Genomic DNA, 13,244 nt, shown 5'->3' on the forward strand with positions numbered 1-13,244 from the left:
AGAACTGTCTTGGTACTTTCCGTTGTCCTTTCTGTTACTGCTTAAGCCTTGCCTGACTTCCTCATAAAGTTGAGAATTTCCTCCGGGCTTTATAATGATTTGACAGCAGACACAAGACACTTTGTGTTATGGTTGGCAGTTATGGTAACCATAGCCACAGTTCAGTTGCAAAAAAATCACACCTATAGCCTCCATTCTCACAATCCATTTCCAAAAGCATAAAAGATCTATTAGGGCCATAGACAAATCTGATGTTCAGTTAAATGTACTTTGAGTTGGGAAATTCTAATAAAAGTCTTCAGTACTTGTAGGAATATGGTAAATGCAGAACTAGTTCTTCTGTGTATTATATTGATAGTCTTCCCAGAGGAGTAAATCTGGCTCTGAAATTGTGCAAATGTTCAATTTTTGTTAATTTTGTTAAGAAATAATCCAGTGTTTTTAAGCAATAGAATACTATAAACTGAAAAATAAATAAAGGAACACACAAAAATGTAAGTTTCTCTAGCAAGTCTGGCATCCTGGAGTATGAAGATATTTTCTTATTAATTCTTCTAATCTATGAGGATATCTTTTCATTTAGTAATTCTTCTTCAATTTCTTTCATCACTGTGTTATAGTTTGCCAGGTACAAATCTTACTCCTTTTTGATGAAATTTATTCCCAAATATCCTATTGTTTTTGATGCTATTGTAAAAGGGTTTGTTTCCACTTTTTGTTGATAAGGTATAGAGAAGCAACTAACTTCTGCATATCGATTTTTGTGTCTTGCAACTTTATTGAATTCATTTATTAATTCTAACAGGTTTTGGTGAGTATTAAGGTTTTCTGTATAGAAGATCTTGTCTTCTGCAAATGGAAATAATTAAAATCTTTCCTGATTTGAATGCCTTTTATTTCTTCCTCCTATCTGCTTGCTCTGGATAGGATTTTGATTACTATGTTGAATAGCAGTGGCAAGAATGGTCATTCTTGTCTTAGTCCTGATCTTAGAGCTTCAGCTTTTTACTATTGAGAATATGTTATTTGTGAGCTTGTCACACATAGCATTTTCTATGTTGTAGTATATTTCTTCTACACTTAACCTGAGAGTTTTTACCACGAAGAAATGTTGAATTTTTCTTAAACGCTTTTTATGCACATATTAAGATGATCATGTGACTTTTATGTTTCATTCTATTAACATGGAGAAACACATTTATTGATTTACACATGTTGAACTATCCTTACATCTTACGGATAAATCCCACTTGATCACAGTATATGGTTCTTTTAATGTGCTGCTGAATTCAGTTTGCTAGTATCTTATTAAGGATTTTTGCACTTATGTTTACCAGGGATACTGGCTTATAATTTTCCTTTCTTATACTGTTCTTTTCCAGCTATAGTATCAAAGTAACGCTGCCCTTGTAAAATAAATTTGGAATTAGTTCTTCCCCTTCAGTTTTTTTGAAAGTTTTGAGAAGAATTTACTGTATTCTTCTCAAAATGTTGATACAATTTAACAGGGAAGCCATGAGGTCCTGGGCTTTTCTGTGTTGAAAGATCTTTGGTTAGTGATTCAGTCTCCTTACTCGTTATTTGCCCTTCCAGATTTTCTATTTCTTTATAATTCCCTCTGGGTAGGTTGTATGTTTCTAGGAATTTATTTATTTATTCTAGGTTATTTAATTTGTGTATAATGGTTCATAGTAGTCTTTTGTGATTCTTTGTTTTTGTGTGATATCAGTGTATTGTCTCTTTCACTTACAGTTTTATTTATTCAAGTCCTCTCTCTTTTTTCTTTTTTTTTCTGGATTCTCTATTTTATTTCATTTTTCTTGCCAACTTTTATTATAGGTTCAAGGAGTACATAAGATGGTTTGTCACGTGGGTAAATTGTGTGTTATGGGGGTTTTGTGTAAATATATTTTTGTCACCCAGATGTTCAGCTTAATACCTAATAGGTAGTTTTTCGATCCTTACCTTCTTCCCACCCTCCACCTTAAAGAAGCCTCCGATATTTATTGTTCCCTTCTTTGTGTACCTGTATACTCAGTGTTTAGCTCCCACTTATAAGGAAGAACATGCAGCATTTAGTTTTATGTTTCTCTGTTAATTTGCCTAGGATAATGGCCTCCATCTCCATCCATGTGGCTGCAAAAGACATAATTTTGTTCTTTCTTATGGCTACATAGTATTCTATGGTGTACATGTGCCACATTTTCTTTATTCAGTTCACTGTTGAACATTTAGATTGATTCCTTGTCTTTATTATTGTGAATGGTACTGTGATGAACATACATATGCGTGTGTCCTTATAGTTTCTATAGTAGAATACTTTACAATTCTTTTGGTATATGCCCAGTAATGGGATTGCTGGGTAGAATGGTAGGTCAATTTTTAAGTTATTTGAGAAATCTTCAGACTGCTTTCCACAGTGGCTGAAGTAATTTATATACCCCTAGCAGGGAATAAGTGTTCCCTTTTTCCTGCAGCTTCATCAGCATCTATTATTTTTCGGATTTTTAAAAATAGCTATTCTCACTGGTGTGAGATGGTCTCTCATTGTGGTTTTGATCTGTATTTCCCTAATGATTAATGATATTGAGCATTTGTAATATGTTTGTTGTTCACATCCATGTCTTCTTTTGTGAGGTGTCTGTTCATGTCGTTCACCCATTTTTTTAATGGCCTTGTTTATTGCTTTTTGATTTAAGTTCCTCATAAATTCTGTATATTAGACCTTTGTTGGATGCATAGCTTACAAATATTTTCTCCCATTCTGTGAATTGTCTGTTTACTATGTTTATAGTTTCTTTTGTTGTGCAGAAGCTCCTTAGTTTAATTAGGTCTGACTTGTCAATTTTTTGTTTTTGTTGCAATTGCTTTTGGAGTCTTCATCATGCAGTCTTTGCTACAGCCAATATCCAGAATATTTCTTAGGTTTTCTTCTAGGGTTTTTAAAACATAATTTTCAGTTTTATATTTAAGTCTTTAATCCATCTTGAATTGATTCTTGTATATGGTAAAAGGAGGGGGTGCAATTCCAATCTTATCCATATGACTAGCCAGTTATCCCAGCACCACTTATTTAGTAGGGTGTTCTTTCCCCATTGATTGTTGTTGGTAGCTTTGTCAAAGATCAGATAGTTGTAGGTGTTCAGTTTTATTTCTGGGTTCTCTAACCTGTTCCATTGGTGTATGTGTCTGTTTTTGTACTAGAATCATGCTGTTTTAGTTATTCCAGCATTGCAGTATAGTTTGAAGTTGGGTAGATGCTTCTGGCTTTGTTCTTTGTTTCTTTGACTGCTTTGGCTATTTGGGTTCTGTGTTGGGTGCCAAGGTATTTTAGAATAGTTTTTTTTTTCTCTATTTGAATGCCTTTTAGTTTTTTCTCTTGCCTTATTACTCTGGCTAGGGCTTCCAGTACTATGTTGAATAGGAGTGGTGAGTGTGGGGGTTCTTGTCTTGTTTCAGTTCTCAAGGGGAATGCTTCCTGCTTTTGCCTGTTCAGTCTGACGTTGGCAGTGGGTTTACCATAGATGGCTCCTATTATTTTGAGGTATGTTTCTTCAATGTCTAATTTGTTGATGCCTTTAATGTAAAGGGATATTGAAGTTTGTTGAAAGTCTTTATTGTGTCTATTGGGGTGATCATGTGGTTTTTGGTTTTAGTTCTGTTTTGTTTTTAGTTCTGTTTTATGTTTTTAGTTCTGCATACACAAATCAACACAATTATTGATTTGTGTATGCAGAACCAACCTTGCATCCTGAAAACACAGTCTACTTGATTATAATGGATTAGCTTTTTATATACTTCTGGATTTGATTTGAAAGCATTTTATGAAGATTTTTGCATCTATGTTCCCCCAGGGATATTGGCCTAAAGTTCTTTTAATTCTTTTTTTTTTTTTTTTTTTTTTTGCTTGTGTCTCCATCAGGTTTTCATTTCAGACTGATGCTTTCCTCATAGAATGAGATGGGGAGGATCCCCTCCTCCTCAATTTTTTGGAAAAGTTTCAGAAGCATTGGTACTAACTCTTCTTTATACATCTGATTGAATTCAGCTCTAAATCACTCTGGTCCTGGGCTTTTTTCTGGTTGGTAGGTTTTTAATTATTGATTCAATTTTGGAATGCATTACTGGTCTCTTCAAGAGTCCAATTTCTTCCTGGTTCAATGTTGGGAGGTTGTATGTTTCCAGAAATTTATTCATTTCTTCTAACTTTTCTACTTTATATGCACAAATATGTTCATAATAGTCTCTGAGGATTTTTGTATTTCTGCTTGGTCCATGGTAATGTCCTGTTTGTCATTTCAGATTGTGTTTATTTAGTTCTTCTCTCTTTGTTTTTGTATTAGTCTAGCGAGTGATCTATCAATCCCATTTATTCTTTCAGTGGAACAACTTTTGTTCTTGTTGATCTTTTGCATAGTTCTACTCATCTCCATTTCATTCAGTTCAGTTCTGATTCTGTTTATTTCTTTTCTTCTGCTAACTTTGGTGTTGATTTACTCATTTTTCTAGTTTCTCTAGGTATGATACTCAGTTGGTAATTTGATATCTTTCTATGTTTTTGATGTAGGCATTTAGCACTATAAGCTTTCCTCTTATCACTGCTTTAGCTATGTCCCAGAGATTCTGATGTGTTGTATTTTTGTTTACATTTGTTTCAAATAATTTAATTTCTACCTTAATTTCTGTGTTTACTCCAAAGTCAATCAGGAACAGATTGTTTAATTTTCATTTAATTCTACTATTTCAAATGATCTTCTTAGTATTGATTTCTATTTTTATTGTGCTGTGGACTGAGAGTATGACCGGTATGATTTCGGTTTTTTTAAATTTGTTGAGAATTACTTTATGGCCAACATATGATCAATTTTAATGTATGTGCCATATGAAGAGGATAAGAATGTATATTTTGTTGTTTTGGGGTGTAGAACTCTGTAGATGTCTGTTAGGTCCACTTGATTGATATTTAGTTCAGGTTCTGAATATCTTTTTAAATTTTCTGCCTCAATGATCCATCTAATATTGTCAGTGGGGTTTTGAACTCTCCCACTATTATTGTGTAGTTACCTAAGTCTCTTCATAAGTCTCTAAGAACTTGTTTTACAAATCTTGGTGCTTCAGTGTTAGGTGTATGTATACCTAGTACAGTTAAATCTACTTGTTGAATTGAATATTATTATGCAGTGCCCTTCTTTGTCCTTTTTCAAAGTTGTTAGGTTAAAGTATGTTTTGTCTGAAATAAGAATAGCAACCCCTGCTCTTTTTTGTTTTCTTTTTGCTTGGTATATCTTTCTCCATCCGTTTATTTTGAGCTGAAGCCTGTCCTTGCATTAGATGGGTTCCTTGAAGACAGCATATTATTGGGTCTTGTTTTTTTTTTTTTTTTTTTTTTACAGAGTCTTGCTCTGTTGCCAGGCTGGAGTGCAGTGGCGTGATCTCGGCTCAGTGCAACCTCTGCCTCCTGGGTTCAAGTGATACTCCTGTCCCAGCCTCCCAAGCAGCTGGGACTACAGGCATGCACCACCACAGCTAATTTTTGTATTTTTAGTAGAGACGAGGTTTCACCATGTTATCCAGGATGGTCTCAATCTCTTGACCTCATGATTCACCCACCTTGGCTTCCCAAAGTGCTGGATTACAGGTATGAGCCACCATGCCTGGCCAGGTCTTGCTTTTTTATCAAACTCACCATTCTATGCCTTTTAAATTGGGCATTTAGCTAGTTTACATTAAGGTTAATAGTGACATATGAGAATTTGTGTTTTTAGCTGGTTGTTATGTAGACTTGATTGTGTAGTTGCTTCACAGTGTCAATGATCTAAGTACTTAAGTGTGTTTTTTTTGGTGGCCAGTAGCAATCTTTCCTTTCCATGTTTAACATTCCCTGAAGGACTGCTTGTAAGGTAGGTCAGGTGGTGATGAATTGCCTTAGCATATGCTTATCTGAAAATAATTTTTTTTCACCTTTACTTATAAAGTTTAGCTTGGCTGGATATGAAATTCTTGGTTGAAATTTCTTTGTTTTTTTTTATTTTTTGAGGGTGCTGAATGTACGTTCCCGATCTCTTCAATCTCTTCTGGCTTGTAAGGTTTATGTTGAAAGGTCCACTCTGCCTAATGAGGTTCCCTTTGTAGATTATCTGTCTCTTCCTTCTAGTTGCCTTTAATATTTTTTCTTTCACATTGATCTTTGGGAATCTGATGACTATGCATCTTGAGGATGGTACTTTTTATAGTATCTTGCAGGGGCTCTCAATTTTCTGAATTTGAATGTCAAACTTTCTAGTGAAGTTAGGAAAATTTTCATGGATAATAGCTTGAAACATATTTTCCAAGTTGCTTGTTCTCTCTCCTTCTCTTTCAGGGATACCGATGATTCATAGGTTAGGTCTCTTTACATAATTCCATATTTCTCAGAGATTATTTTTAAATTTTTAAATTATTTTTTCTTTATTTTTGTTTTATTGAGTTAATTAAAATAACTGGTCTTTGAGCTCTGAGATTCTTTCCTTAGTTTGGTCTATTTTGCTGTTAGTACTTCCGATTGTGTTATGAAATTCTTGTAAAGAGATTTTCACCTCTATTAGACAAGTTTGACTATTTCTTTAGATGGCTATTTTGTCTTTTATCTCTTGAATTATTCTACTGGATTCCTTGGATTCCTTGGAATAGGTTTCAACTTTTTCTTGAATCTCTATGATCTTTGTTGCCATCAGATTCTGAATTCCATGCCTGTCATTTCAGCTACTTCATTCATTTCAGATAAAACCATTGCTGGGGAGCTAGTGCAGTCATTTGAAGGTAAGGAGACACTGTCCTTTATAGGTGCCAGAGTTCTTGAGCTGGTTCTTTCTCATCTGTATGTGCTGATTTTTATGTAACTATGGTATAATTTGAATATAGTCAGTTGGCTTCATTTTTGGATGTTTTTAGGTGGCTGAGGCTTTGTGTAGGGTCTTTATTTGTGGCTGAATTGTTGTCCTTTCTTTAACATGGGGATATATTAGCAAAGTATTTTTGGTGTTGAAGTTTGGGCTGTGATCCAGTAGAGGGTGCCTAAGTGTAATGACTGGGATAAGCTCTTGCTCAGCCATGTCACTATTAATGTATTTTCTTGTGTTTGCTGCTATGCTCCCTTTCAGTGCTCTGAGAGTATGAGCTCCTCTTCCACTCAAGTGCTGGTCTCAGATCATGGGTTGGCATTCCCAGGCTGCACACCACACCCCTGGGGTCAGCTCAAGCTTTTTGTTGTATTCTCATCTTGGGGATGACAGGAGCAGGGACCTTGGCAATAGCATTGGTAGATAGCCTTTCACTTGTCTCTCAGGGATTCCCCCCAAGAGAAACACAATTCCACTGCTAATCAAAACAATCAACCAGGGGTATGGTGGCTGCATTGTGGGCCCAAGACAGGGGGGCCTTGTCTGATTACTAGCAGGGGGTCTCACAGGGAAGACAGTTTGCCCTTTTCTCTGTAGGATGGCTGTAGCATGTTGGAGGTGAAAGTGCAGCACTCAGGCTCTTTGATTTTTCCCCAGTATTGTGTCAGCAAGGGTGGGTATTGCTGTAGCAGCAGTAGAAAGGGAGTTGTCAGTTGCTTCTGCAAGCTCCACCCCCAACAGACATAAAGCTACTGCAAAGGGAAATGTTCAGTAGAGGGTAGGGCAGCTGCACTGCCATCCCAAGCCAGTGGCTTTGCCTAGTAAAGAGCAGAGGATCAGGGGCTCAAAGTGAAGAGAAGGCTCCACTCTGTATGGTGGTTACATCATGCTGGAGGTGCCAGCAAAGTAATCATGGTCTTTGTTCCTTAGACTATGGGCCACAAAGGTGGTACCATTGCAGCGGCAATGGCAGAGAGCCTGTAAATTGTTCTGAGAACTTTACCCCAGAGAAACCAGAGTCATCACTGACTGACATAATCAAGTAAGGGTAGGATAGCTATGCTGGGGCCCAGGTCAGGAAGCCCTGCCTAGTGATGAGTAGCAGGGGCAGAAACCCATTTGGAAAACAGTCTGGCTGCTTTTCCATAAGGGAGCTGCAGTTTGTGGAAGACCACAGTTGTTCTTGGGCTCCTCACTCCTTTCTAAGCCTGAAGGCAGTAAGGTTGGGGGCTGCAACAATGGTATAAGCTGTAGGCCTGTTGGTTACCTCTGGAAGCTCTGTCCCAGAGAAGTGCAGAGCAGCAACCAGCTCAAGTGCTAAGGCAAGAGTGGGGGATTGCACTAGGGTCCCAGGCCAGTGGGCTTTTCTTCCTGAGGTATAGTGGAGGCAAGACCTGTAGTCTGCCCACTCGTTAGCACCATGGATGTGGCCCTTCCTTGAGGTATGTGAGAGAGCCCGGCCTCCCTTGTTGGTGGAGTTACATCAGCTGATGCCAGGGTGCTCAGGGATCTGAGGCCCTTGGGGCTTCATGTGGGCCTGAGTGGCAGCTCTGCCCAGACTCCATGCAGCTTTGCATACCTGGAGGCCCCAGGGATAGGGTGTAAGTGGGGATCTCCTGTGCCCAGGATTGTAAAGATCTCTGGCCAAAGCGAATCCCTGGGGGCTCTTCCTCATTCACCATTTCCCCATGGTTGGGAGCCTCCTTTGACTTTGTGCCAATCCCAGGTGGGTGGCTGTCCTGTCTCATCCCTCTCTGAGCTCCATGTAGCATGTTGCTTCCTTGATGAATCCCAATATGTCATACTGGATGATCCAACCGAAGAGCTAATGTTTACTGGCTACTCTATTTAATCTCCCTCTTTTATTCTTAGTCTAGCTAAAAATTTGTCAATTTTGTTTATCTTTCCAAAAACTCAATTCTTAATTTTATTGACTTTTACTATTGTGTTTCTAGTCTCCAATATATTTATTTCTGCTCTAATTTTAATTCATTTTATCTGCTTTTCTTTAGCTTAGTTTGTTTCCTTTTTATAATTTCTTGAGGTAAAAATTTAGATTGTTCTTTTTTTTTTTTTTTCCTCGAGATGGAGTTTCACTCTTGTAGCCCAGGCTGGAGTGCATTGGCATAATCTCGGCTCACTGCAACCTCCAGCTCCAGAGTTCAAGTGATCCTCCTGCCTCAGGCTCCTGAGTAGCTGGGATTACAGGCACCTGCCACCATGCCCAGCTAATTTTTTTACTTATAGTAGAGATAGGTTTTCACCATGTTGACCAGGCTGATCTCAAACTCCTGACCTCAGGTGTTCCACCCACCTCGGCCTCCCAGAGTGCTAAGATTACAGGGGTGAGCCCCTGCGCCCAGCCTATTTTTTTATTTTTTCCTTAATGCAGGTGTTTGTACTGTAAACTTCTTTTTTTTCTTTGGACAGTGTCTCAACCTGGCACCCTGGCTGGAGTGAGATGGTGTGATCTCAGCTCACCACAACCTCCGCCTCCCAGGTTCAAGCGATTCTCTTGCCTCAGCCTCCTGAGCAGCTGGGATTGCAGGCACCCGCAACCACACCCAGTTAATTTTTGTATTTTTATTAAAGACGAGATTTCACCATGTTGGCCATACTGATCTCGAACTCCTGACCTCAGATAATCCACCCGCCTTGGCCTCCCAAAGTGCTGAGATTACAGATGTGAGCCATATTGTAAGTTTCCATTTTCGTTTACTTCAAGATATTTTTTATTTCCCTTTTGATTCATTTTTTGACCCATTTGTTGCCCAGGGCTTTAATTTTTACACTTTTGTTAATGTTTTCAATTTTTTTATGCTATTGATTTCTAGTTTCATTCTATTGTGTTAGAAAAGATACTTAATATTATTTCAGTCTTTTAAAATGTTTTTAAAACTTATTTTTTGTCTACTTTGTAATTCTTTGGTTTACCTGATGTCATACCAAAAGTCCTATAGGCTTTCTTCTTATTATTTATTTATTGTTCTTCTGATTGTAATTTCAAATGATCTGTTTTCCAGCAAATTGATTCTTTCTTCTGCTTTATCAAAGCTGTTGTTAAAACTCTGTGTGGTATTTTTCAGTTCAGCTATTGCATTCTTGAGCTCCAGAATTTCTGTTTGGTTCTGCTTTAGTGTTTCTTTCTCTTTATTGAACTTTCAATGTTGTTCAAATATTGTTTCCCTGATTATGTCTAATTGTACATCTGTGTTCTCTTGTAGATCACTGAACTTACATAAGATGATTATTTTGAATTATTTGTTAGAAAATTCATAGATCTCAATTTTTAACATCAGTTACTTATGCTTTACCTCGTTCCTATTGGTGTCATGTTTCCCTGATTCTTTGTGATCATTATGGCCTTGTGTTTGTGCTTGCACATTTGAAGAAGTAGACACAGCTTCCAGGTTTTATACATTGGCTCCAAAAGAAACAGCTCTTCACCAATCACTCCCACCAGAAATTCTAGATAGGCCAGCTGGTGTAGTTCACAGGCAGGCATTCTGCTGTAGTATATTGGTTGGTTTGCTGGGGTTTGGGTCCATGAGAATGGACAAGATCTTAGATTCACATGGTCAATCTGGAATCTGAGCTATGAGAATTTGCCTGGTGCTGGAGCAAGCCTGAAGCCAAAGTCTTTATGGGAAGTCTGGAGCTTGGGGCCATAGGTGGTTGGGATAGCACCAGGGTTCACTGGGATAGACCTGGTGCTAATGACCAGGGTGAAATAGGATACTTAGCCCACTCTCCTTCCCCCACACAGAGGATGTTTCTCTTGGCTCTGTGCTGCATGGGCTTAGGAGAGAGTGTCACAGGCAATATAAAACTGTCCTTTCCACCTCTTCAATTAATTCTTTCTCATTTATGTACAACACTCAGATGCTATAATATCTTACCTGAAATTAAGAGCTCTTGTGAAGGCTTTTTTCATGCATGGATGATTGTTTATATTAGTGTTTCTGTGAGGAGCTCCACCATATTGCTGATGTCATTTTCTCAATTTGTGCTTTTACTTTCCAACAGGTATATTTTTTTGTCATTCTCAGAGAAAAGCAGAGTAAAGTTTTAATTCTAAAGTCTCAACTTTTTCTTACCACTACAGACGTTCTATTCTTAGCTCTAAGGTAGGATCATTTGACAATTACTCTTTTTCTCTACTACCACCTCCAAAATAATTAATTTTTATTCTACTGTATCTGTAGCTGTGTCTTTCTATGATGGTACATTATCCAGCTGCCTTGTTTTCCCTGAACTTTGGTATCATTTGTGGGTTACATCATTTACTTGGTGATTGTGCATTCTCCACCAAAGGGTCATTTTTAGTTTATCTTTTATTTGTCTTATGCCTCATTTTATTTTAAGTTCCTTTTGAAAAAGAACAATAGATCATCTCTGTAGTCTAAGTAACTTGTACCCTGAAGTTTTAATTGTAGTTGCCCAGTGTATAATTGTTGAATTTGAGTTAAAAATCAATCAAGGTTATATATCTTATAAAAGACTTGTATCCAAAATATACAAGAACTCTTAAAACTTATTAGTAAAAAATTAAACAATCTAATAAGAAGTCGGCTAACAATCTGAATAGACACTCTACTCCAGGAAATATGCAAAAGGAGAATAAGCATATGAAAAGATGCTTAACATAATTTTTCATTAGGTAATTAAAAACTAAAACAATAATGCTGTATCACTACATATCTATTAGAATTATCATTTTTGGACCTCTGGCTACATGGCAAAAATCTAAAACATTGACAATCCCCAATGCTGATGAGAATATGGAATAATAAGGACTCTCATTCATTGGAGGTGGGAATCGAAAATGGTACAGGCACTCCAGCAGTTTCTTAAAAAGCTAAACATAGTCTTCTCATACTATTCAGCAATCAGTTGTGAGGTATTTACCAAAATGATTTGAAAACCACAGAAAAAACTGAACAAGGATGTTTATAAATACTTTATTCTTAAATGCAAAAATGGAAGCAAACCATGATGCCTCTCAATAGATGAATAGATAAACAAACTGGTTTATTTGTAAAATAAATTACTATTCAGCAATAAAAAGAAATGAACAATGGAGGCATAGATTGTTGGTTGATTCTAAGACTATAGCATAAAACATACTACATAAGCTAGAAGTACCTTGTAGTTCCAGAAAGCGTGAACCACAGCACCGGGTGGGTGTTCAAGATTAACATCAACTGAACTAAATCATACTGACATGATAAAGTTGACATAATATCTTTCATGTGATATAATGAGTGTATGACTTCTTACCTCTATGGGCTTCTTCCCAAAACCCAAAAATTCTAACCTAATTATGAGAAAAAAATGTCAGATAAATCTTTTTTTAACTTTAGGGATAAAATTTTGTATTTTTAAAACTTGCATAAGTTATTTATTATACTTTAAGTTCTGGGATACATGTACAGAATGTGCAGTTTTGTTACATAGGTATACACACACCATGGTGGTTTGCTGCACCCATCAACCCATCGTATATATTAGATATTTCTCCTAATGTTAGCCCTCCCCTAGCACCCCAACCCCTCACAGACCCTGGTGTGTGATGCTCCCCTCCCTGTGTCCATGTGTTCTCGTTGTTTAACTCCCACTTATGAGTGAGAACATGTGGTGTTTGGTTTTCTATTCTTATGTTAGTTTGCTGAGAATGATGGTTTCCAGCTTCATCCATGTCCCTGCAAAGGACATGAACTCATCCTTTATATGGCTGAATAGTATTCCATGGTGTATATGTGCCACATTTTCTCTATCCAGTCTATAATTGATGGGCATTTTTGTTGGTTCCAAGTCTTTGCTATTGTGAATAGTGCTTCAATAAACATAGGGATACATGTGTATTTATAGTAAAATGTTTTATAATTCTTTGGTTATATACCCAGCAATTACATTGCTGGGTCAAATGGTATTTCTGGTTCTAGATCCTTGAGGAATCGCCACACTGCCTTCCACAATGGTTGAACTAATTTACACTTCCACCAACATTGTAAAAGCATTCCTATTTCTCCACATCCTCTCCATCATCTGTTTTTTCCTGACTTTTTAATAATCACCATTCTAACTGACATGAGATGGTATCTCATTGTGGTTTTGATTTGCATTTCTCTAATGACCAGTGATAATAAGCTTTTGTTTCATATGTTTGTTGGCTGCATAAATGTCTTCTTTTGAGAAATGTCTGTTCATATCCTTCACCCACTATTTGATGGAGTTGTTTGATTTTTTCTCGGAAGTTTGTTTAAGTTTTCATAGACTCTGGATATTAGCCCTTTGTTAGATAGATAGATTGCAGAATTTTTCTCGCATTCTGTAGGTTGCCTATTCACTCTGATGATAGTTTCT

Source organism: Macaca fascicularis, chromosome 5 (assembly GCF_037993035.2).
Source record: "Macaca fascicularis isolate 582-1 chromosome 5, T2T-MFA8v1.1".
Classification (NCBI taxonomy): domain Eukaryota; kingdom Metazoa; phylum Chordata; class Mammalia; order Primates; family Cercopithecidae; genus Macaca; species Macaca fascicularis.